A 23,148-nucleotide genomic window follows, 5' to 3' on the forward strand; every position below is an offset into this window, starting at 1 on the left:
TGGGCAGCAGGGAGGGGAGTCTGAGCATTTCCAGAGAAGTCTCAGGAGGAGTGTCAGAGCGTACTAGTGCTCAGTGAGTCGCTAATTCACAACACACGCTGATCACTTCCCGAGGGAGGGGAGAGCGGCTGATAAATTCTGCCTCATCCTCGTCCTGCCGGAGTCTGACTGTCCGTGAACTGCCCAACCGGCCAGCACAAGCGATGGAAATGGGTGAGTAGGATGAAGCCATCTCTCTGTCGGTGATTTTTCAGGGCTTTCCTTCGGGACTATGCAGCTCTGGGCTGGGAATTGGGGCTGAAGGGCATTTTCCCAAGGCTCCCACCTTTGCTCTGGAGCAGAAACTCCTCATTATTATACTGGATCCCTCACTGTCCAAGATCTCAGCTATCTAATATCTAATCCCTAATATCTAAGATACCTAACTTCTATATGAAGGAGACAAAGGTTTGCCATTCAGGTGGCTACTACTAGCTCAGAATGGCTCCCAGAGGCCCTCAGATGTTGGCTGGTGGGGAGGACCGGGGCAGAGAGAGACAGCTGCAAAACCCACATCTCCCTGTGCCCCCCGGGTTCCCCTTCCCTCCTTTCACAGCCTTATCCCTCAAAGTAGCGGGACTGCAGTGACCGGGGTCCAGTTGAAGATATTTCCTATCCCTCTCAGCCACCTTTCGGGGCCCCACTGACACAGCAGCAGTCCACAGTCCCAGAGGAAGAGGATGGGTGGTGGGCAGAGATTGCAGGACCACAGAGCTCTCCACTGAGCTCTGAGAGCCACGATAATAATGATAATAATGGTGGTATTTGTTAAGTGCTTCCTAAGTGCCAAACACTGTTCTAAGCACTGGGATAGATACAAGGTAATCGGGTTGTTCCACGTGGGGCTCACAATCTTGCTCTCCAGTTTACAGATGAGGTAGCTGAGGCACAAAGAAGTTAAGTAACTTGTCCCAAGTCACACAGCTGACAAGTGGCAGAGCAGAATTAGAAGGCATGACCTCTGACTCCCAAACCTGTGCTCTTTCCACTAAGCTACGCTGCTCCTCTTGTAAGTCAGTCAGTGTTCAGTGGTCCTTCCTCTCTTCCCGACTGCATTTACCTCCCTTTAGTCTTCCTTCTACCGTCCTAGTCTCTGTCTCCTTTCTTCCCTCCATTCTCTTTTTATAATGGGATTTGTTAAAACCTTACCATGTGTTAAGCAGTGTTCTAAGCACTAAGATACCAATGCTAATAAATGCATCAATGTCTTCACTGAGCACTCACTCTGTGGACATGGCTGTACTAAGTGCTTGAGAGAGTACAGTAGAACAGAGGTGAAAGACATGACAATCAGCTCCAACACAATCCCTGTCCCACATAGGATTCATTATTTAACCAGGAGGGAGAATGGGTCTTGACTCCCTTTTTTACAGTTGAGGAAACTATGCCACTGAGAAGTTCTGTGACCTGTCCAAGGTCACCCAGCAGGTAAGTAGCAGAGCTAGGATTAGAACACAGGGCCCCTCTGAGACCTAGACCCTTGCTCTTTCCATTAAGTCATGCTTTTTCCTTCTCCTCTCGACCTATTCCTTCCTTCACTGCTGTTCTTTCATTGCAAAACTAGATGACTGTACCCTTTCCATCTCATTCTTGTCTCCTATCTCAGACCCGTGCCCTTCTCTCCAAGCACAGTGCAGAGAAGGAAGTTCACACAGATGGGCAGGAGTGTGAATCCTTTGTTGTCTAAGCTAAATGCACCAGAACAGTACTCAAAAATATTATAGGAAACAATAAACAGTGTGCCATAAACACGATCCATTTACGCTTTAAAAGCTTAAGTGGGCCAAGATAGAATAGCACTGGTTTATTAAAAACTGTAAAGGAATATGATAATCTATGTTTTAATGACAGGAAAAGAATTCAGACAAATCTGGTATCCTTAATGTCTCTTTGTCCTGCTAGACTGTTAGGTTCTTGAGAGCTATCAATTCTATTTTATGCAGTTAGATGGTTAGCACAGTACTCTCTGCATTCCGTGAGTGCTGAGGCACTTCTATTTGGTGTTAACTGTTTAATGGCAAGGATCCTGTCAACTAATTCGCTTATCCTCTCCCAAAAGCTCTCTGCAACCGGCAGACACTCAATCGTCATGTTAGATTAAAAACTCTGTGAAGAAGGGGACAGAGAAGCAGCGTGGCTCAGCGGAAAGATCCCAGGCTTGGGAGTCAGAGGTCATTTTTTCTAATCCCGGCTCTGCTGCTTGTCAGCTATGTGACTTTGGGCAAGTCACTTAACTTCTCTGTGCCTCAGTTACCTCATCTGGAAAATGGGGATGAGGACCGTGAGGCCTTCATGGGACAACCTGATTACCTTGCATTTATTTGTAAAGCCCAGTAAGTGCTTAACAAATACCAATATTATTATTATTTTTATCACATTTAAAAATTCTATTGATAATTTCTACCTACTTAGTACAGGGCTATGAACACTATAGATGCTCAATAAATCCCGTTGATTGTCACTTAATATTCTTTTAAATGTCTCAGGAGGAATCCTCTAGACGATAAATTCACTGTAGACACAGAGAGTGTCTACCTATTCTGTTATATTGTACTGTCGTGGGCACCTAGGGTAGTGAACTGCACACAGTAATAATAATAATAGTATTTGTTAAATGCTTACTATGTGCCAAGCACTGTTCTAAGCGCTGGGGAAGATACAAGGTAATCAAAGTGTCCTACATGGGGCTCACAGTCTTAATCCCCATTTTCCAGATGAGGTAACTGAGGCACAGAGAAGTTAAGTGATTTACCCGAGGTCATACAGCAGACAAGTGGCAGAGCCAAGATTAGAACCCATGACCTCTGACTCCCAAGCCCGGGCTCTTTCCATTGAGGCACGCTGCTCAAGTGTTCACTAAATTGATTTATTGATTGATTGAATTCCATATCGCTGTCCTTGGGGAGAGAGACGGGTTCCCTATTCTTCCAACAAGTTCCTTCTAGTTTCCCCCTCAATTCCAGAGTCCCTCCTTGCCCTTCCCAAGTTTTCATTGGGAGCTTTGGAGCAAAAACAAGAGAGGAATCTAAGGAAGAGGGAGTTCCAGGCCAGAGTGGGGATATGGACAAGGGGACTCCATCAAGGAGGACAAAATAGAGGCACAGTGAGTAGGTTGGAGACAGAGGAGTGAAATATATTGGCCAGTTTATGGTAGGAGATCAGCGAGGAAGGTAGGAGAGCTGATTGAGGGCTTTAAAGCCAATGGTAAGGAGTTACTGTTTGATGTGAAAGTGGATGAGCAACAGTGGAGATTCTTGAGGAGTGGGGGGATGACTGAACGGTTTGTTTTATTTTTTAGAAAAATGATGAGGGCACCAGAATGAAGAAAGGCCTAGGGTGGGGAGAGACTGTAAGCAAGTAAACCCGCAAGGAAGTTGATCAAGTAGTTAGGTTGGGATACGATAAATGATTGGATCCGCATAATAGCGGTTTGGATGGAGACGAAAGGGCAGATTCTAGAGATGTTTTGATCTTTGGGCCTTTAGCCTGGCACATGCCAAGTCATCTTGTCTGGCTGGGCCAGGTTGAAATTTTCTGTATGATATTTGTCATGGACTTTACTACGCTTCAAACACGGCTCTAAGCACTGGGGTAGGTACATCTTAGGTTGGACACAGTCCCTGTCCTGCATGGGGTTCACAGTCTAGGAAAGAGGGAGAACAGGTACTGAATCTCCATTTTACAACTGAGGAAATTGAGGCACAGGGAAGTTAAATAACTTGCCTTTGGCCACACAGCAACAATTGGCAGGACCTGGATTAGAGAGTACAGGTCCTCCATGAGTTGGTCATTCAGACGATCATTTTTATTGAGTGGTTATCACGTGCAGAGCACTGTACTAGGGACTTGAGAGAATATAGCGACTCCAAGGTCCATGGTCTTTCCAGTGGATAGAACACGGGCCTGCCTGTTTGCCGGTTTTGACGTCTGTCTCCCCCCTTCTAGACTGTGAGCCCATCGTGGGCAGGGATTGTCTCCATTTGTTGCTGAATTTTACTTTCTAAGTGCTTAGTACCGTGCTCTGCACATAGTAAGCGCACAATAAATATGGCCGAATGAATGAATGAAGGAACTGAATTCTAGACCCAGCTCTGCCATCGGTCGCTGTGTGACCTTGGTCAAATCGCTTAACTTCTCTGGACTTCAGTTAGCTCAACTGTAAAATGGGAATTAAGACTGGGAGCCCTGTGTGGGACAGGGACTGTGCCCAAGCCCATCTGCTTGTATCCACTCCAGCGCTTAGGACAGTGCCTGACACAGAGAAATCACTTAAATACAATTATTAGTAGTAGTAGTCCACGCCGCAGTTATGCGTGGACTCACCACGTCCCCAAGGCAGGCCCAGGCTCCGGGGTCTGAGGATGCTCAGAGTGTTCTGTCTTCTCGTATTGTCTCTCTCTGATTTCCCATCCTAGGTCACCCTGATGGAGCCCTCTTCTGCTTCTAACTGAGGTTTGGAGAGGATGGGTGACACGGAGCTCTCCTTCGGCACTGTGATTCTGTTGCAGATCAGCATCGGATCCGTAGTGAACATCTTCCTCCTCCTGTTCTATGCAAGCGTCATCTCCACCAGCCCCAAGCCCAGCTCCTCCGACCTGATCCTCGCCCACCTGGCCTTGGCCAACACCATCATCCTCCTCACCTATGGAATCCCAGAAGCCTTGTCGGCTTGGGGCTGGAGAAACTTCCTGGATGTGGTTGGCTGTAAAATCCTCATTTACTTCTACCGAGTGGCCCGGGGCCTTGCCATCTGCTCCACCTGCCTCCTGAGCATTTTCCAGGCCATCACCATCAGCCCCGGCACCTCTCGATGGGCGGGAGCCAAGGCCAAGTTACCCCAGTGCATCGTCCCCTCTGTGCCCTCTCCTGGCTCCTCAACATGTTGATTGAGGTTTCTGTCCTGATCTACATGACTGGTCCCCAGAATGGCAGCAGCGTCCGACTCGTACTGGACCTCAAGTACTGCTCGACCATCAGTGCCAGTGAAGCGAGTGCCCTGGCCGTCGCGATCGCCTTCGCCCTCCGCGATCTGTTCTTCGTGGGGCTCATGTCCCTGGCCAGCGGCTACATGGTGCGCATTCTCTTCGGGCACCACCAGCAGGTCCGACACATCCACGGTACAGGCTGCTCCTCCAGGGCGATGCCCGAGGTCACAGCGGCCAAGAGGGTCATCGCCCTTGTCACCCTCTACGTCCTCCTCTACGGGCGGCAGGCCGTCACGCTGAGCATTTTGATGAACATGAAGGGGACCTCTCCCCTGCTGATGAACAGCCACATGGTGCTGGGGTTTACCTTCTCGGTCGTCAGTCCATTCCTGATGATCGTGAATGACCGGCGGATGAGAACGTTCTGGAGAAGGGGATCTCCTGGGTCCGAAGCAGATCCCTCCTAGGATTCCAGGGAGGTCACCGCCCTCCCACTGGGTCCCGCTGGAGTGACCACAAGGCCCTGGTATGGCAGGGCCATATCCAGGATGGTGCACTGCCCTGAATCCCACCATGACTAAGGCGGAACCGATTGAGTGCCTTGGTGGAGAATGGGGGTTGCTTCCCCTTCTTGGAAAATCCATTCCTTCATTCATTCAAGCACTTCCTGTGCGCAGAATACTGCATTAAGCGCCTGAGAGAGTACAGTTTAACAATCTAACAGACACATTCCCTTGCCCACAGTGAGCCTACAGTCTACAGGGAGAGACGTTGATATACATAAATAAATTACCGATATGTACATAAGCCCATCAGTGGGCAGGGATTGTCTCTATCTGTTGCGTAATTGTCCATTCCAAGCACTTAGTGCAGTGCTCTGCACATAGTAAGTGCTCAATAAATACTACTGAATGAATACTGTGGGGCTGGGAGGAGGGATGAATAAAGGGAGCAAGTCAGGGTGATGCAGAAGGGAGTGAGAGAAGAAGAAAGGAGGGCTTGGGCAGGGAGCCTCTTTTCATTCATTCAATAGTATTTATTGAGCGCTTACTATGTGAAGAGCACTGTACTAAGAGCTTGGAATGTACAAATCGGTAACAGAGAAAGTCCCTGCCCTTTGACGGGTTTACAGTCTTTTGGAGGAGATGTGCCTTCAATAAGGCTTTGAAGGCGGGGAGAATCATTGTCTGTAGGCTATGAAGAGGAAGGGTGTTCCAGGCGAGAGGCAGGAGGCGGGCGAGAGGGCAATGGCTAGATGAAAGAGAGAGGAACCGTGAGAAGGTTAGCGTTAGAAGAGTGAGGGGTGCAGGCCGGGTTGTAATAGGAGAGAAGCTCCAACTGCGAGATGCGACAAATGGGAATGAGGAAGCTGAGCTCGTTGCTGATGGAAATGAATGGATTAATCAAAAGATAGCATCGACCGGGTACCAGTGTTTTGCAGAGCTGTGCATTAAGCACTTGGGAGAGTTCAGTACAGTTAGAAAATCCGATCACTGTCCTTAAGGAACTTGCGGTCCTGGCAGGGAGTCAGAGCCAAGATAAATGCAGATGAAAGACCCCAGCTCAAACCCTAACCCTAGGTGGGATATGTGAGGGAGTAAGCATTTAAATAGAAGGGTGTGGTTGTCTACGTGTGCAGAAATGGCAAGGTGTCACATCCTGCCTACACAAAATAGTTGCTTTTGGCAATTTGGGATGATATTCCGGGATACTAGGTTTTCTACAAAACAGTATCAGTGTTTTTCACTAGACCGTACGCTCCTTGAGGGCAGAGGGAAGATCTATGTAATTTCATCATTCCCTCCCGAGTGTTTAGTATATTACTGTGCTCTCATAAGTGCTCACGAAATACTATTGATTGATTAAGTACAGTGCTACCAAAGGTTTGGTAGCCTTCGGGTCTCTGAGGAGGAGAGAGGGAGAGGAGAAGAAGAGAATAAGAGGAGGTGAGAAGAGAGAAGCAGCATGACTTAATGGAAAGAGCAGGCCCTGGACTCAGAGGACCTGGGTTCCAATTCCAGCTCCACCACTGTCTACTGTGTGACCTGGAGCATGTCGCTTCATTTCTCGGGGCCTCAGTGACTTCATCTGTAAAATGGACTCTGGGCCCCACCTGGGACAGGGACTGTGTTCAACCCGATTTGCTTGGATCCACCCCAGCGCTTAGTACAGTGCCTGGAACGTAGTAAGCGCTTAACAAATACCACAGTCATTATTATTATATAATTAACTTCTCTTTGCCTTAGTTACCTCTATGGGGATTAAATGGGGATTAAATTGGGGTTAAAATGGTGAATACAACTGTGAGCCCTAATTGGGATATGGACGATGTCCAACCCGATCAGCTTGTATCTACTCCAGTGCTTAGTACAATGTCTGCACATAGTAAGCTCTTAACAAATATCATTTAAAAAAAAAGGAGGGCAAGCAAGCACACTGATGGCTCCTCTTTCCCAGCTACTGATTTATTGGGATGGTTCCTTGGCTTCATGGACCTCAATTCTCATTCATTCATTCAATTCTATTCACTGAATGCTTCTAGTGTGTAGAACACTGTACTAAGTGCTTGGGCGAATAAATATAGCAATAAACAGACACATTTCCTGCCCACAATGAATTTACACTCTCCTGAGTCCCCAAAATGTGGGTGGGGGAGACCTGTCTTGACTCCTGAGAATGGAGTTCTGAGCTGTGGGGTAGCGAGGCCTAGTCTGATAATGTGGTCAACAGGGTAACCGCCCAAAGTCTGGTGAACTGTCATGACTTCCCCACACCTGATTCTAGAAGGAGAAAGGACACAGTGTGGTCTAGAGCCCAGCCCTCACACTCCACTCCTCTGCCGTTAACCTCCTCACTGTGCCTCGTTCTTGCCTGTCTTGCTGTCGACCCCTGGCCCATATCCTACCTCTGGCCTGGAATGCCCTCTCTCCTCACATCTGCCAACCCAAACTCTCTTCCCCTCTTCAAAGCCCTACTGAGAGCTCACCTACTCCAGGAGGTCTTCCCAGCCTGAGCCCCCCTTTTCCTCTGCTCCTCCTCCCTTTCCCATTCTCCCTACTCCCGCCCTCTGCTCTACCCCCTTCCCCTCCCCACAGCACCTGTGTATATTTGTGCATATTACTTTATTTTATTAATGATGTGTGTGTGTGTATATATATATAATTGTATTTATCCATTTTGATGGTATTGAGGCCTATCTACTTGTTTTGTTTTGTTGTCTGTCTCCCCCTTCTAGACTGGGAGCCCGTTGTTGGGTAGGGATTGTCTCTATCTGTTGCCGAACTGTACTCTCCAAGCGCTCAGTACAGTGCTCTGCACACAGTAAGCTCTCAATAAATACGAATGAATGAATGAATGAATGAATGAATGAATAGTGGAAAGAGAATGAGCCATGGGAGAGAGGACCTGTGTTCTAATCCTTCCTTTTCTACTTGTCTCCTGGGTGATCTTGAACAAGTCACTTAAATTCTCTGTGCCTCAGTCACCTCATCTGTAAAACGGGAATTAAAGCTGAGACCCCCTGGAGGGAAGTGGACTGAGTCCAACCTGATTATCTTGTATCTACTCCAGGTCTTAGAACAGTGTCTGGCACATAGTAAGTGCTTTACAAATACCATAAAAGAAAGGAAGGCCCAGGATGGATGAACAAGGATGGCGAGGTTGTGTGTCCTAGTAAGGATCAGTGCCTTCTCCCACAGCCTATTTATGGAATAGCTGAAGTGAGGGAGGGGGAGGAGAACTGATTAGACTGTAAGCCCGTCAATGAGCAGGGACTGTATCTGTTTTCGATTTGCACATTCCAAGTGCTTAGTAAAGTGCTCTGAACATAGCAAGCGCTCAATAAATACTATTGAATGAGAAGGAAAGGGGCCAGCTGTCACTCTGACCTTTTAGTGATGTCACTCCCTCCCTGAGGAAAGCTAGCGGGAAGAGATTCATTCATTCAATAGTATTTATTGAGCGCTTACTATGTGCAGAGCACTGTACTAAGCGCTTAGAATGTACAAATCAGCAATAGATAGAGACAGTCCCTGCCCTTTGACAGGCTTATAGTCTAATCGGGGTATACAGGCAGACAAGAACAATGGTAATGAATAGAGTCAAGGGGAAGAAAATTTCATAAAAACAATGGCAAATAAATAGAATCAGGGTGATGTACATCTCATTAAACAAAATAAACAAAATAAATAGGATGATGAAGATATGTACAGTTGAGCGGATGAGTACAGTGCTGAGGGGGTGGGATGGGAGAGGGGGAGGAGGAGAGGGAAAGGGGGGAGAAGAGGGTTTAGCTGCAGAGAGATGAAGGGGATGGGTAGAGGGAGCAGAGGGAAAAAGGGGGGAGCTCAGTCTGGGAAGGCCTCTTGGAGGAGGTGAGCTTTAAGTAGGGATTTGAAGAGGGGAAGAGAATTAGATTGTGGGAGGTGAGGAGGGAGGGCATTCCAGGACCGCGGGAGGACGTGGCCCAGGGGTTGAGGACGGGATAGGCGAGGCCAAGGGATGGTGAGGAGGTGGGTGGCAGAGGAGCGGAGTGTGAGGGGTGGGCAGTAGAAAGAGAGAAGGGAGGAGAGGTAGGAAGGGGCAAGGTGATGTAGAGCCTTGAAGCCTAGAGTGAGTTTTTGTTTGGAGCGGAGGTTGATAGGCAACCACTGGAGGTGTTTAAGAAGGTGAGTGACATGCCCAAAACGTTTCTGCAGGAAGATGAGCCGGGCAACGGAGTGAAGAATAGACTGGAGCGGGGCAAGAGAGGAGGAAGGGAGATCAGAGAGAAGGCTGACACGGTAGTCTAGCCGGGATATAACGAGAACCTGTAGCAGTAAAGTAGCCGTTTGGGTGGAGAGGAAAGAGCGGATCTTGGCGATATAGTAAAGGTGAGACCTGCAGGTCTTGGTAAACTGACTGGATGTGTGGGGTGAACGAGAGAGACGAGTCAAAGATGACACCGAGGTTGCGGGCCCGAGAGACGGGAAGGGTGGTCATACCATCCACGGTGATAGGGAAGTCTGGGAGAGGACCGGGCTTGGGAGGGAAGATGAGGAGCTCAGTCTTGCTCATGTTGAGAAGACATGAAGAGATGTGCAGAAGGGGAGAGGGTTGATGGGCAGTTATAACTCAGGAACATCTGTGGTCAAGTGCGACCCTGAGAGTGAAAGTGTCAGACACACACTCGAGATCCAGGCTTGGCTCCTAGCAGAGGTGGGTTGTGGGAGGGAACTGGTATGTTCCCGGGGGCTATAGAATATGGCACTGAGGCTGCCGTGTCTCTCCATGGGCATCTCTAATGGGTCATTTACCAGAGGATAATTATGGGGAGAGATCAGGGAGAGAATTTGAGCGTTTCTAGAAAGGTCCCAGTTCGAGTGTCAGAGTGGATTAGTGCTCAGTGAGTCACTCATTCACACACACACTAACTTCCTGAGGGAGGAGAGAGAAGAGGAAAGCAGCTGATAAATATTGCCTTGGGCTAGTCCTGACAGAGTCTGACTACCTGAGAGCTGCCATCTCTTTCAGCAGGAGATATGGAGACTTGTGAGTAGGATAAGGTCGACTCTCTCGTCAGTGCGGTTTCAGGCTTTCTGCAGGAACTCCTTTCCAATCCCCAGACTCTTGAAGCAAAGGTCCCTCAGCATTAGGTTAGATCCCCTCCTTTCTGAGGTCTCGGGGAAAGAAAATCAGTTTTAATCTTGATATATCGGAGATTAAGTGTAGGTCAGACGGCTCCCAGGTGGCAGCCAGGTGTGACTGGAAGGAAGGACCAGAGCAGAGAGAGACGTCTGCATAGTACACATCTTCCTGTGCTCCGCAGTTCCCCTTCCCTTTTCCTGCAGCCTTGCCATTGGAGGGGAAACCAGTCCCTACCCCCTCTCAGTCATGTTCCAAGTCACCACTGGCCAGAAACAATCCCGTGACCCCATAGGAGCAGGAAGGGTATTTGTGGCTAAAGAGAGGAGAGCATCAAAAGCTAGTGTCCTGACCTTCCTCCCTCTATCCATCTTCCCTCCTTTTGTCCCCTCCTTCCAGTCCCCATCTCCTTTGGTCCCCTATTCCTCCTTTCCCTCCCCTCTGTGCTTCCCCTGTTCCTTCCTCCATTCTTCATCTTAGATGACATAATCGCCCTCTAAACTCCATATCCAGGAGTCTTCAGTCAATCAGTCAATCATATTCCCTTAGCACTTATTGGGTACAGAGCACTGTATTGTTTGGAAGAGTACACTATAACAGAGTTAGTAGAGACATTCCCTGCTCACAGGGAGCTTACATGCTAAGGGGAGAGACAGGCATCAATATAAATCATTAAATTGCAAATATGTACTTAGGTGCTGTGGGGCTGAGGTAGGGCTGGTGAATAAAGGGAGCAAAATAAAGAGATTTTCAGTGTTCTGACTCAAGCTGTTCCCACAGACCACCCCTAAATCTGCAGATCTACCAAGGTTGTATTCCTGGCAATAGCCTGCTGATCTAACAGTCTATACAGAGTCAACATATGCCCTATCACTTTGTCCATAAATAGTCTTTAAAAATAAAACTCTTACATGTACTGTGTACTTTGCTGCATTCTTGCCTAGCATACCTGCCGTCCCAGGAGGAACACAGTTGTAGAGAGTGTGAGGGGCTGGAGAAGCCATTAGCAATCGAATCAACTCCTTCATGCATGTTCTCAGGCCCACAGTGTTTTTGACTGGACTGAGTTTCACTGGTCATTTCCCATAGAAGACTCATTCACTTAGCTGAAAAGCTGCCCATATCTTTAGCATTACCCCCGTTAATAAAGAGGTTTTATTTTGGCTATATAGACTGGACCTGGGGCGGGGGGTTATACAAAATTGGTTATTTTGGTTGTATAGTCTGGCTTGTTTTTATTTCTCCATGACTCCTCATTATCTGAGTTTGCATAGAAGTGGAACCCTATTTGGGGGAGAGTCACTAGACATTAATTGATCTCTGTTTCAGATGGTTTTGGAAGTGAAATCTCTTTCGTGTCATTAGTTCAGTTAGACCCCATTCTGAGGTGAAACCCTGATTTTGTTTCTTCACAAACATTAGAAAGAATTCCAAGTGCTTAGTACAGTGCTCTGCACTTAGTAAGTTCTCAAAACATATTGAGTAAATGAATTATAGAGCTGTTACAGCACATTAATTGGGCTGATGGGAAGGAAGCCAGATCTTCCTCCATCATAGGAGAGTCCTCCTCTAGAAGCCTCTGAAGTTATGTGTTCAACCCCCTTTCCTGTCCAGGTACATAAAAGTCACCCTGTCCCAACACCATTAGAGTCTAAGTGAGCCTTGTTTCTCCCAAGAATTCTGTGGTTTTCAGCTTTCCTGGCTTCTCTCCCTACCTCACATATGCACCCCCATATCACTCACCTTCCATTTCCCCTTCTACCAGTCCTGCTGCCGTCACTTTTTGAGCTCATCACTGCCTTCTGCCCCTTCCCCTGGGCTTGACACATTAGGGAGTTAAAACCAGAGTGGGATTGGGGAAGAGGAAGGCAGAGGTGGAGGAGAAAGAGCTTTCTTCATCATCACCGAGCTTTCTCTCCATCTCTGCATGCCCAACATCTCTAAGGCACCCCTCCTCTATGCTCCCCATCATCCAAAATCTCGCCCCCCACTTACCTTGGGTTTTCTCCAACCTTCTCCCTTCCCCAACTCTCTCTTCCTTAAATAACCCCAACCCCCTAAACCTCTCTTCTCCCCCAAGCGTTGCTTCCCGGGCTTTGACTCTCCTCATCTTTTTAACTCTGGGGGGTGAAGACTGCTGGGTGTGGAAGAGGTTGGAGAGTGGCCAAAGCAAAGTCAACTCATTAAGATCCTCCATGAGACCTTCCCTGATAAAGTCCTCTTTTCTCCAACTCCCTTTCCTTCCAGTGTTATCTATGCACTTGGCTTTTTTGACCTTTGGGCATTTGATATTCACCCCACCCTCAACCCCACACCACTTATGTACATATCTAAAATTATGTATTATAAATTACTCCTTTGTACTGTCTGTTGTCCACTATAGAATGTAAACTCATTGTGGGCAGGGAATGTGGTTATGAACGCCAATGTACTGTACTCTCCCAAGTGCTCCACACAAAGTAAGCCCTCAGTAAATACCACTGATTGATTGTTGTATGAGCATGACAAATACTTGCAAAAATAAATTTAGCACAGAAAGAATTTTCAGGAACTGCGGAGAAAGGAAAGCAATTCAGGGATGCAAAGAAGGGCCAAGAAAACTGAGAGAATAGGGAGAAATAGACTAGCTAGGAAGAACAGTGTAGATCTACTTTTCTGATGAATTCACTCAAGCTATGACCAAGGTTTAATCACTTAATAAAGCAATTATCTCTATCTGACTGTTATGGAACTGATTTACAGGAGACAGGACTATTGCAAGGACAAATAGTAGACCTGAATTTGTAGAATGAAAAAGGAAACTGCCTCCATAAGCTTGAATTAATGGAGCTTGACCCAAGTAAAATATCAGGTATGCAGGATACTCTTTTTCAGTCATTAAAAGAAAAAAAAATGGGGAGTAAAACGCAAGACCATAAAACTTCAGCTGAGTTGTTTTGAGTTGTTTTTTTTTTTTCTACTCACTCATTTCTCTCAAGCTGCAGGTGAAAGATTGATTCTGGGGAGTAGATGGCAAGAGTCAGGTTGGCTCTGTTCTGTGCTCATCTGTGCTCATTACCCATAATGACATTTTTCTTAGCACAGGAAATTGTGCCATGAACGGCTTCACCCCAGGCAAGGACCCCAGCCCCGGAGACTGGTGACATCACAATGCCAAGTGTTCCACAACAGAACAGGGTTGGGGAGGCGTGGGGGGGGGGGGCAATCACTGGGCAGCAACCTGCCCTTGGCTGAGACTCGATAAAGTTTCCCAGGTGGAAGATGTAGAATCGAGGGGCTCCTGCTTTCCCTGGAAAATGCTCTGTGGACAGAGCAGCATTACCTCAGATCTTCTTTGTTCTGTCCCAACTTTACAGGTGGAGGGCGACATGACCTCCTCAACTGCCCCACCATCCAGGTAGTATGGGAACTGAGGAGAAGGGGATTGGGCACTGGGAAGGTCTTATCACGTCCTCCAGACCTTCTGTGCAGGAGGAAGGGAGATGATGATATCTCCCTTTGGGTTGTACTGGTGACTCATGGGACTGGTGAAGAGATGAGAAGGACAGGCATATGGCATTTCGACTCTCTCACGTTTAAGGTGGTAGAAAAAGTGGGTCCTCCATTATGGCCTAATTGGCTGTGGGATTTGAATTTTCAGGAGCCATTTCAAGTGGGGCAGCTGCGGACAGAGGGGTGATTTATCCACAACCCAGTGGAAGACTTTGTGTTGGCTCCACACCCCAAAATCTTAAGCTTGTCCAATATGTTGTGTTTGTTAAACATGCATCACTCTGCTCAGGCTCTGTTGGGTTGAGAAGCACGAACTGGATTGGAACTGAATGGGGAAGGGTTGAGCAGAGGTTTGGGTTTCAGAAAATCTGGAGGGGTTGTGGCAGGGGAAGGAGTCATGCCTGGGGAAGGTGGAGTTGGAGATGACATGACAGTGGGGGAGCCGAAGTAATGAAAGAGGAGTACAAATGTGCCAGAAGATTTGTACTGTGTAGCTCGTGATAGGTAGCGAATATGTCCAGCAGGTATGGAGCTACATAAAACAGCCATCCAACTGGTACCAGAGTTGTCAGATGTGTGGCCCCGGTGGCCTGGATGAAATCAGCCTGGAGTCTTTCCATCTACATTCACAACCCGGCAAATCCCAGCCCAACCCAGAATGCTCCGTGCACGGCCCCTTCAGTCCCTCTGTACACAAATGAGATCCAAGCTCTAATACTTATCCTGTCTTGACTCCTGCATCAGCCTCCTTGCTGACAGCCCAGACTCCTGCCTCTCCTCATTTCAATCCAATCAATCATTCAGTTGTTATTTCCTGAGCATTTACTATGTTCAGAGCATGATACTAAGCACTTGGGAGAGGACACTAAAACAGAGTTGTTTGAACATCCCCTTCCCACATAAAGCTCAGAGTCTAGAGAGAAGACTCTGGAGAAGCAGCGTGGCTCAGTGGAAAGAGCCTGGGCTTGGGAGTCAGAGATCATGGGTTTGAATTCCGGCTTTGCCACTTGTCAGCTGTGTGACTGTGGGAAAGTCACTTAACTTCTCTGTGCCTCAGTTACCTCATCTGTAAACTGGGGATTAACTGTGAGCCTCACGTGGGACAAACCGATTACCCTGTATCTACCCGACAGTGTTTTGCACATATTAAGCCCTTAACCAATACTAACATTATTATTATTATTATTAGAGGGGGAGACAGACGTTGATATACATCAATAAATTATGGATAAGTGAATAAGGGCTGTGGGCTGAGGGAGGCGGTGTAAAGAGAGAGATCAGGGTGGCACCAAGGGAAGTGGGAAAAGAGGAAAGGAGGGCTTAGGCAGGGAAGGCTCTTGGAGGAGATGTATCTTCAATAAGGGTCTGAAGGTGGGGAGGGTAGAATATTTAGGATATGGAGTGGAAGGACCTTTCAGTCCAGAGGCAGGATGTGTTTGAAAGGTCAGCCGTGAGATAGGTGAGATTGAGGTACAGTGAGAAGGATGGCACTAGAAGAGCCAAGTGTGTGGGCTGGGTAGGAAAACAATGAGGTGAGGTAGGAGGGGGCTAGGTGATTGAATGCTTTAAAGCCAATGACAAGGAGTTTCTGTATATGTGGAGGAGAATGAGCAATCACCGGAGATGCTTAAAGAGTGAGGAAACATGGGGTAAAGTTTTTGTAAAATACTGATCCAGGCAGCAGAGTGAAGTATCTATTGTAGTAATAATGTTGGTATTTGTTAAGCGCTTACTATGTGCCGAGCACTGTTCTAAGCGCTGGGGTAGACACAGGGGATTCAGGTTATCCCACGTGGGGCTCACAGTCTTAATCCCCATTTTACAGATGAGGTAACTGAGGCACCGAGAAGTTAAGTGACTTGCCCAAAGTCACACAACTGACAAGTGGCCGAGCCAGCATTCGAACTCATGAGCTCTGACTCCAAAGCCCATGCTCTTTCCACTGAGCCACGCTGCTTCTCTTCTTGTAGTAGGGAGAGACAGGAGGCTGGGAGGTCAGCAAGGGCGCTGATATAGTAATCATTCAGTACATACTTCACTATGCTGCTCAGATTATTTTTCTAAAAAAAAGTTCTGTCCAAGAACATCAACTTCCACATCAAACAGAAAATTCTTCCCATCAGATTTAAAGTACTCAGTCATTTTGCCCTATCCTATCTTTCCTCACTGATTTCCTACCGCAACCTAAACCCCACACTTTGCTCATCTCATGCCAACCTGCTCAACAGTATCTCAATCTTGCCTATCAAACTGGTGACCCCTTGTTGACATCAAAACTCTGGCCTGGAACTCTCTCCTGCTTTATAAATGCCACTGATGGCGACCCATCCAACTCTCTATCAAGCACAAACTCACTATCAGATTCAAGGCCTTCAATCAACCCTCTCCACCTTACTTACCTATCCTTGCTTGTCTCTCACTACAACCCAGCCCACACACTTCATTCCTCTAATACCAATCTACTCACTGTTCCTGGCTCTCGACTCACCTGCCATTGACCATTTCCTCACCTTCCCTCCTGCCTGGAATACCTCCTTTTATGTGTCTTATAGACCAGAACTCTCCCTAGCTACAAAGTTTTACTTAAATCATTACTCCATCAGGAAGTCCCCCTAGGCTAAACCGTCAACCCTCCACCTTATTTTCTTTCTTTACTGCTTCATCTTTCCCACTTGCATTCATTCATTCATATTTATTGAACTCTTACTGTGTGCAAAGCACTGTATTAAGCGTTTGGGCGAGTACAATATAACAACAGACACTTTCCTGCTCACAATAAGCTCACAATCTAGAGGAAGAGACAGACATTAATATAAATAAACTAATAAATAAATTACAGATATATACATATGTACTGTGGGGATGGGAGGGAAAATGAATAAAGGAGCAAGTAAGAGCAACGCAAAAGGCAGTGGGAGAAGAGGAGAGGAGGGCTTAGTCAGGGAAGGCTTCTTGGAGAAGATGTGCCTTCAGTAAGGCTTTGAAGTGGGGGAGAACAATAATCTGTCTGATATGAGGAGGAAGGGTGTTCCAGGCCAGAGGCAGGACATGTGCGAGAGATCAGCGGTGTGATAGACAAGATTGAGGTACTGTGAGAAGTTAGCATTAGAGAAAACAAGTGTCTAGGCTGTGTTGTAGTAGGAGAGTAGCCAGGTGAGATAGGAGGGGGCAAGATGATTAAGTGGTTTATAGCCAGTGGTTCTTTAAAATGCTTTAAAACCAACCAATATGCATTTAAGTACTCATGCTATTCTGAACCCCAAAGCACTCATGTACCTATCCCTATCCTTGTTGCTTTCCTAACCTGTAATTTATTTCATTATCTATCTCCCCATCAGTTTCTTGAGGATGGGGATCATGTCTAGCAACCATATCATCTTGTCCTGAAGAATTAATACAGAGATTTCCTCAAAGTAAACATCTAACAAATTGTATCAATCGATTCACTCGATGCAATCACTTAATGTGAACTGGCCTCCAGACCCCCTAAATACTTGTCCCCATGGCTTTTGAAAAATACAAGATGGCTCTCAGGGCCATCTTATTCTGAAAGAGAACTGCATCCCCAAGTGATGTGAGGAATCCTAGAATCTGTGCCTCATTACTCTTGGCCAAGTCTAGGGTCAGAGCTGAAGGGGATCAGAGGAGTAACAGCATGTTGAGTTTATTATGAGCAGATTGTCTTTGGTCTCATCCCTTCAAGCATTCAGAATTATACCTTTGCTGTCTGCAAAGCTCATGTCAGCACCTTACCAGGGTTAGGTTGGGCCCACCTACTCTGGCATCAAGCTGGGCATGATGGGAAGGGGCTTTACAGACACTCATGGCTTGGGACTCAGAGGATATGTGTTCTAATCCCGTCTCCACTGCTTGCCAGCTGTGTGACTTTGGGCAAGTCACTTAACTTCTCTGTGTCTCAGTTACCTCATCTTTAAAATGGGGATTAAAACTGTGAGCCCCATGTGGGACAACCTGATCACTTTGTATCCCCTCATTGCTTAGAACAGTGCTCTACAAATAGTAAGCCCTTAACAAATATCACTATTATTATTATTATTATTATTATTATTGCCCTCCATGACCAGGCTCCTCCCTCCAACCTCACACTCAGACTCAAGCTTTCTCTTTTTTTCATGGCCATACTCCTCCACCCTTTGGACAAAAGGATTGCTTCAATAGGAGGAAGGGAGCACAGCTTTCTTTTACTGCTCCTAGTATGTCTTCTCCCATGCTCTCAAACCGGCTTCCAGGCCAACTCCACCAAGGAAGCCAGTTAGACCTTCTCCCATGGTGCAGTGTGGAAAGGGTGGACCCTTTGCCATCTTTAAAAGGTCCCCTATAACCAATTACTTTGTGAGGAACAATCACGCAGACCTAGTCAAATTTGCTGCTATAACCCTTTTTGCATGATGGCCTCCAGGTAGCTTCTCTCAATGATGGCGGTGGTAATACCCATCCCAAATATGAGTTGTTGAGTTTTCGAGGTGTTGTTTTGAGAGACACATAACTCTTTTCATCTGTAAGCACACCGTGGTGCTGCAAATGCTTCATTATCTGAGTACCTTTTCCCAGTGCTTGGTATAGTGCTTGTCATAAAGTCATCTACCAAATGACAGGAATAATGATAATGATTACAGTGTTTGGAAAAATGTTGATAAATGATATATTGGTGCTTTCCTGTAATCCCAATTATGATTTATTTTGCTCTTCTTCACAACTGAAGATGTAGTTTTTGACAATGTCTTTTCAGACATGGGGTCAATGATACTGCAGTGGACACTGTGTGGTTTGGGTTCACTTTTCCATGGTGTGGGAGGAGAGCTGGGTTTTACAGTGAAATGAGTGTCCCACTGGCCTACACAGTAATTAGACAACTGTATTTGACTCCACAGTCTGTTAAGATTTTGAAATGCTTCAGGTTTGTAAAGCATTGCATAAACCCTGCCTCTATAAAAAGTTATGCATTCATTTTCAATCACTCACTTAGAGTCCCTGTCCCACATGAGGCTTACAGTCTGTCTGACCTGTTCATGTTTTTTCTATGCCAGTAATTATTACAGGGCTTAGAACACAGTAAGTGCATAACAAATACCATAATGATGATGTGAGCTTTTAGAAGATTAGGAGATCAGTTTCTGGATCAGGCCGGGGCCAATTTTACAGGCATTGCCTCATCTCTCCTTTTTATCTCGAGATATTTTCTGAGAATTCCACGCTTTCTTCTGCCCACACCCTCAGAAATGCTTTTTTCTTTGATGTGCAGGCTTGAAAAACAAAACTTGAACAAGGAGGATCCAGTAGAGTGTGATGGAGGAAGGAGGCAAAGCAGAATGGGGTCTGCCCATTACATTTCAAGTTACCCAGTTCTCACCTGGCCCTTCGGGAAACTGAGGGTCATCCAGTGGGGAGAGGTCAGTGGAGAGAGTGAGGTGGGGAGAGGAGGACGTTTGGTATCCACCAAGCTATGGGGAAATGATGCAAAGGCTTACAATCCTATAACGATACTGGGATATTCATTTCAGTGACTATCTAGTTGTAGGTTTGGGTCTTATAGATTTTCTATGAAAATATTTACCCACTAGTGTTCAAAGTAGTAGTGATTATGACTACTGGCTTTACCAAAAGGAAAGAGCTTGGTACCTTTCTTTACATTAACAGCATTTAGTGGACACCTCCTAGAAGCTGCGTTTGCACCGTGGTTGCAGGGGTGAGAATGAGGCAGGGACAATAGGAGAGGTGGAGTATGGGAGGGTGCAGGTTTAGGACAAAGACACCACTTGAATCTAAGTAGCCCCTACTGACAAACTCACAGGTCTTATAAGAGACTGGGATGAGATAGATAGGGAAAGAGATGGGTGGCTATCTCCCAGATCTTCCCCGTTGAGTTTCCATTAATCAACCAACCTATCGATGGTATTTACTGAGTGCTTGCTATGTATAGAGCCCTGTATTAAGTGCTTGGGAGAGTTCAGTGCAACAGAGCTGGTAGACATGTTCCCGACCCATAAAGAGCTTATGATCTAGAGGCAGAGAAAGACATTAATGGATATAAATAAATATGGATAAATATAGAAGTTCTTTAGGGCAGATATGGCTATCAAATGCTTACATAGTACAGATACAAGTACAGAGGCAATGCAGAAGTGAGAGGGAATAGGGGAGAAGAGAGCTTAGTGAGGAATCGTATCTTGGAGATGTGATTTAAATGAGACTTTAAAAGTGAAGAGAATGGTGGTCTGTCATATATGGAGGGGGTGGGAGTTCCAGGTCTGAAGGAGGAGGTAGGCAAGTGGTCAGTAGTGCAATAGATGAGAGTGAGGTACAGTGAGTATCTTTATGTTAAAGAAGAGAAGTGTCCAGACTGGTTTGTAGTCAGAAAGTAGCCAGGTAAAGAATGACGAGGCAAGCTGATTGAATGCTTTAAAGTTAATGTCCATCGATGGACGTATCCTATTTGCCGTGCTCTGAAATAGAATCCTGGGGAACCTACAGGAAGAAATTTGAAAACCTTCCATATAAAAGCAGCTTGGAATATTACTGTGTGACAATTGAATGCAACCACGTATTAGCATTTTTGATTCAAGAACCCAGTAGCACAGATTCATCAGGGAATTCGTTGTACCTCCAGAAAATCCCCAAAGTTCTAGCACCATAAATAATAGCATTTCCCAAGTACCTAAGACACTTGGTATTTACGGGGTGTGGAGCCTTAAGGTAGGATCTTGGGAGGAGTAAATGGAGAAGAACGAGTTTCTATCTCCAAATAGCATTTGCCTGAACCTGACAGAGAATTGATGTGGGTATTGGAGGGGCGTACCAATACCGTGTTCTGGTTGGCGATTCAGGGGCCCTCACAGCTAGAAGGAGAGCCAACTGTGAGGTGGTGGGCAGCTTTGCCTTCTGAAAAGGGGGTGTACTTTTCCCCTCCAGGGCTTCCACTAGTTTATGAGGGAGGATACAGTTCTGGTCCTCAGGCATTCTCAAAGAGGGAACTCCACAAGTTGACACTGGACCAATAGGATCCTGGGAAAATCCTTTGGTCCAGTACCTCAAGTGCTAATGGCGGCCACATACGGCTCAAAGCAGTTAGGAGGGAGTTTCAGTGGTCAGAAGGAAAGGAGATTCCTTATCACCCTGCTACCCTAATCAAAACTATTTTATCTAGTCAACAATTTGAAGTTAGCCAGGTAAGGCAACGATGGACTGCCAGAAGCTGACCTCTCTCTTATCCTTGACTCCTCTCTCATCCTTGATCCTCTTTCTCTCAGTCAACCCACATATTCAATCCATCACTAAATCCTGTCGGTCCCACCTTCACATCACTGTTAAAATCCACCCTTTCCTCTCCATCCAAAATGCTACCACGTTGATACAATCACTCATCCTACTCTGCCTTAATTACTATATCATCCTCCTTGCTGATGTTCCAGCCTCCTGCCTCTCCCCACACCAGTCCATACTTCACTCTGCTGCCTGGATCATTTTTTTACAAAAACATTCAGGATGTGTCTTCCCATTCCTCAAAATATTCCAGTGGTTGTCCATTGACTGCCACATCAAACAAAAACTCTACACCATTGGCTTGAAATCACCTTGTACTCTCCTACATCACCTTGCTTCTCTCCTACTACAACCCAGCCCACACACCTCTCTTCTCTAATGCTAACCTTCTCAATGTACCTCGATCTCATCTATCTTGATTTCGACCTCTTGCCCATGTCCTGCTTATGCCCTGGAAAGTCCTCCTTCCTCAAATTCGACAAGCAATTACTCTCCCCCACTCCAAAGCCTTCTTGAGGACACTTCTCCAGGTGGACTTCTCTAACTTAGCTCCTGACCCTTTCCTCTCCTCCCACTCCCTTCTGCATTACCCTGACTTGAAGTGGAGTCTGTAAGCTTGTTGTGGGCAGGGAATGAGTCTGTTGATTGTTATACTGTACTGTCCCAAGTGTTTAGTACAGTGTCTGCACACTGTAAGTTGAATAAATCCCCCTGGACTAGGCTTCTGCTTCTCGAGGACAGATTAGTCAAGCCCTTCAGATTTCCACTCAGCCTCATTTTTTCTCCATAATCTAGGACTGTTTTCCCTGCCTTCTGTTGATGTGGAAGGGTATGATAGCAGGAGTGAAGCTAAATCTTCAGTTGCTCCTCCTAGGCTGCCTCCAGAAAACACTATTACGCTGAATGCCAGAGCACTTCCTGCCTGTAAGCAAAGCAAATCCCGTCCCTCTAGACTGTGTCTGTTTCCCCCTTTAGACCGTGAGCTCGCTGTGGGCAGGAATGTGTCTGTTTGTTATTCTATTGTACTCTCCCAAGTGCTTCTTACTACAGTGCTTTGCACACAGTAAACACTCAGTAAAAATGATTCATTGAATGAGTAAATGAATGAAGATTCCCCCAAAATGAGATGCCAAAAGGGAACTTTTAAATAATAATGATGTTGGTATTTGTTAAGCACTTACTATGTGCAGAGCACTGTTCTAAGCACTGGGGTAGATACAGGGTAATCAGGTGGTCCCACATGAGGGTCACAGTTAATCCCCATTTTACAGATGAGGTAACTGAGGCACAGAAAAGTGAAGTGACTTGCCCACAGTCACACAGCTGACAAGTGGCAGAGGTGGGATTCAAACCCATGACCTCTGACTCCCAAGCCTGGGATTTTTCCACTGAGCCATGCTGCTTCTCGAGATGGTAATCATCCAGCCCTTCCCATAATGGCTACTATGCCACTTTTCTTCACAAATGGCCACATGATGGAAGGTGCTGTTTTGTGCAAATGCTACCAGGTTCCTTCTCTCAAAGACGGTACTGCCAATAGCTATTTCATAGGAGGACTTCTTGTTGTTGTCTTATGCTGTCGAGTTGTGTCCGACCCAAAGCAATGCCATGGACACATCTCTCCCAGAATGCCCCACCTCCATCTATAATTGTTCTGGTAGTGTATCCATAGAGTTTTCTTGGTAAAAATACAGAAGCAGTTTACCATTGCCTTCTTCTGCACAGTAAACCTGAGTTTCCACCCTCAACACTCCCCCATGCTGCTGCTGCCTAGGATGGATGAGTTTTG

At 46.4% G+C, this 23,148-nt stretch overlaps 1 pseudogene; it reads left to right on the plus strand.

Moving 5' to 3' along the window:
• On the plus strand, positions 4,503–5,431 carry ORNANAV1R-PS4095 (vomeronasal 1 receptor ornAnaV1R-ps4095 pseudogene; annotated as a pseudogene).

Source organism: Ornithorhynchus anatinus, unplaced genomic scaffold, assembly GCF_004115215.2.
Source record: "Ornithorhynchus anatinus isolate Pmale09 unplaced genomic scaffold, mOrnAna1.pri.v4 scaffold_224_arrow_ctg1, whole genome shotgun sequence".
Taxonomy (NCBI): domain Eukaryota; kingdom Metazoa; phylum Chordata; class Mammalia; order Monotremata; family Ornithorhynchidae; genus Ornithorhynchus; species Ornithorhynchus anatinus.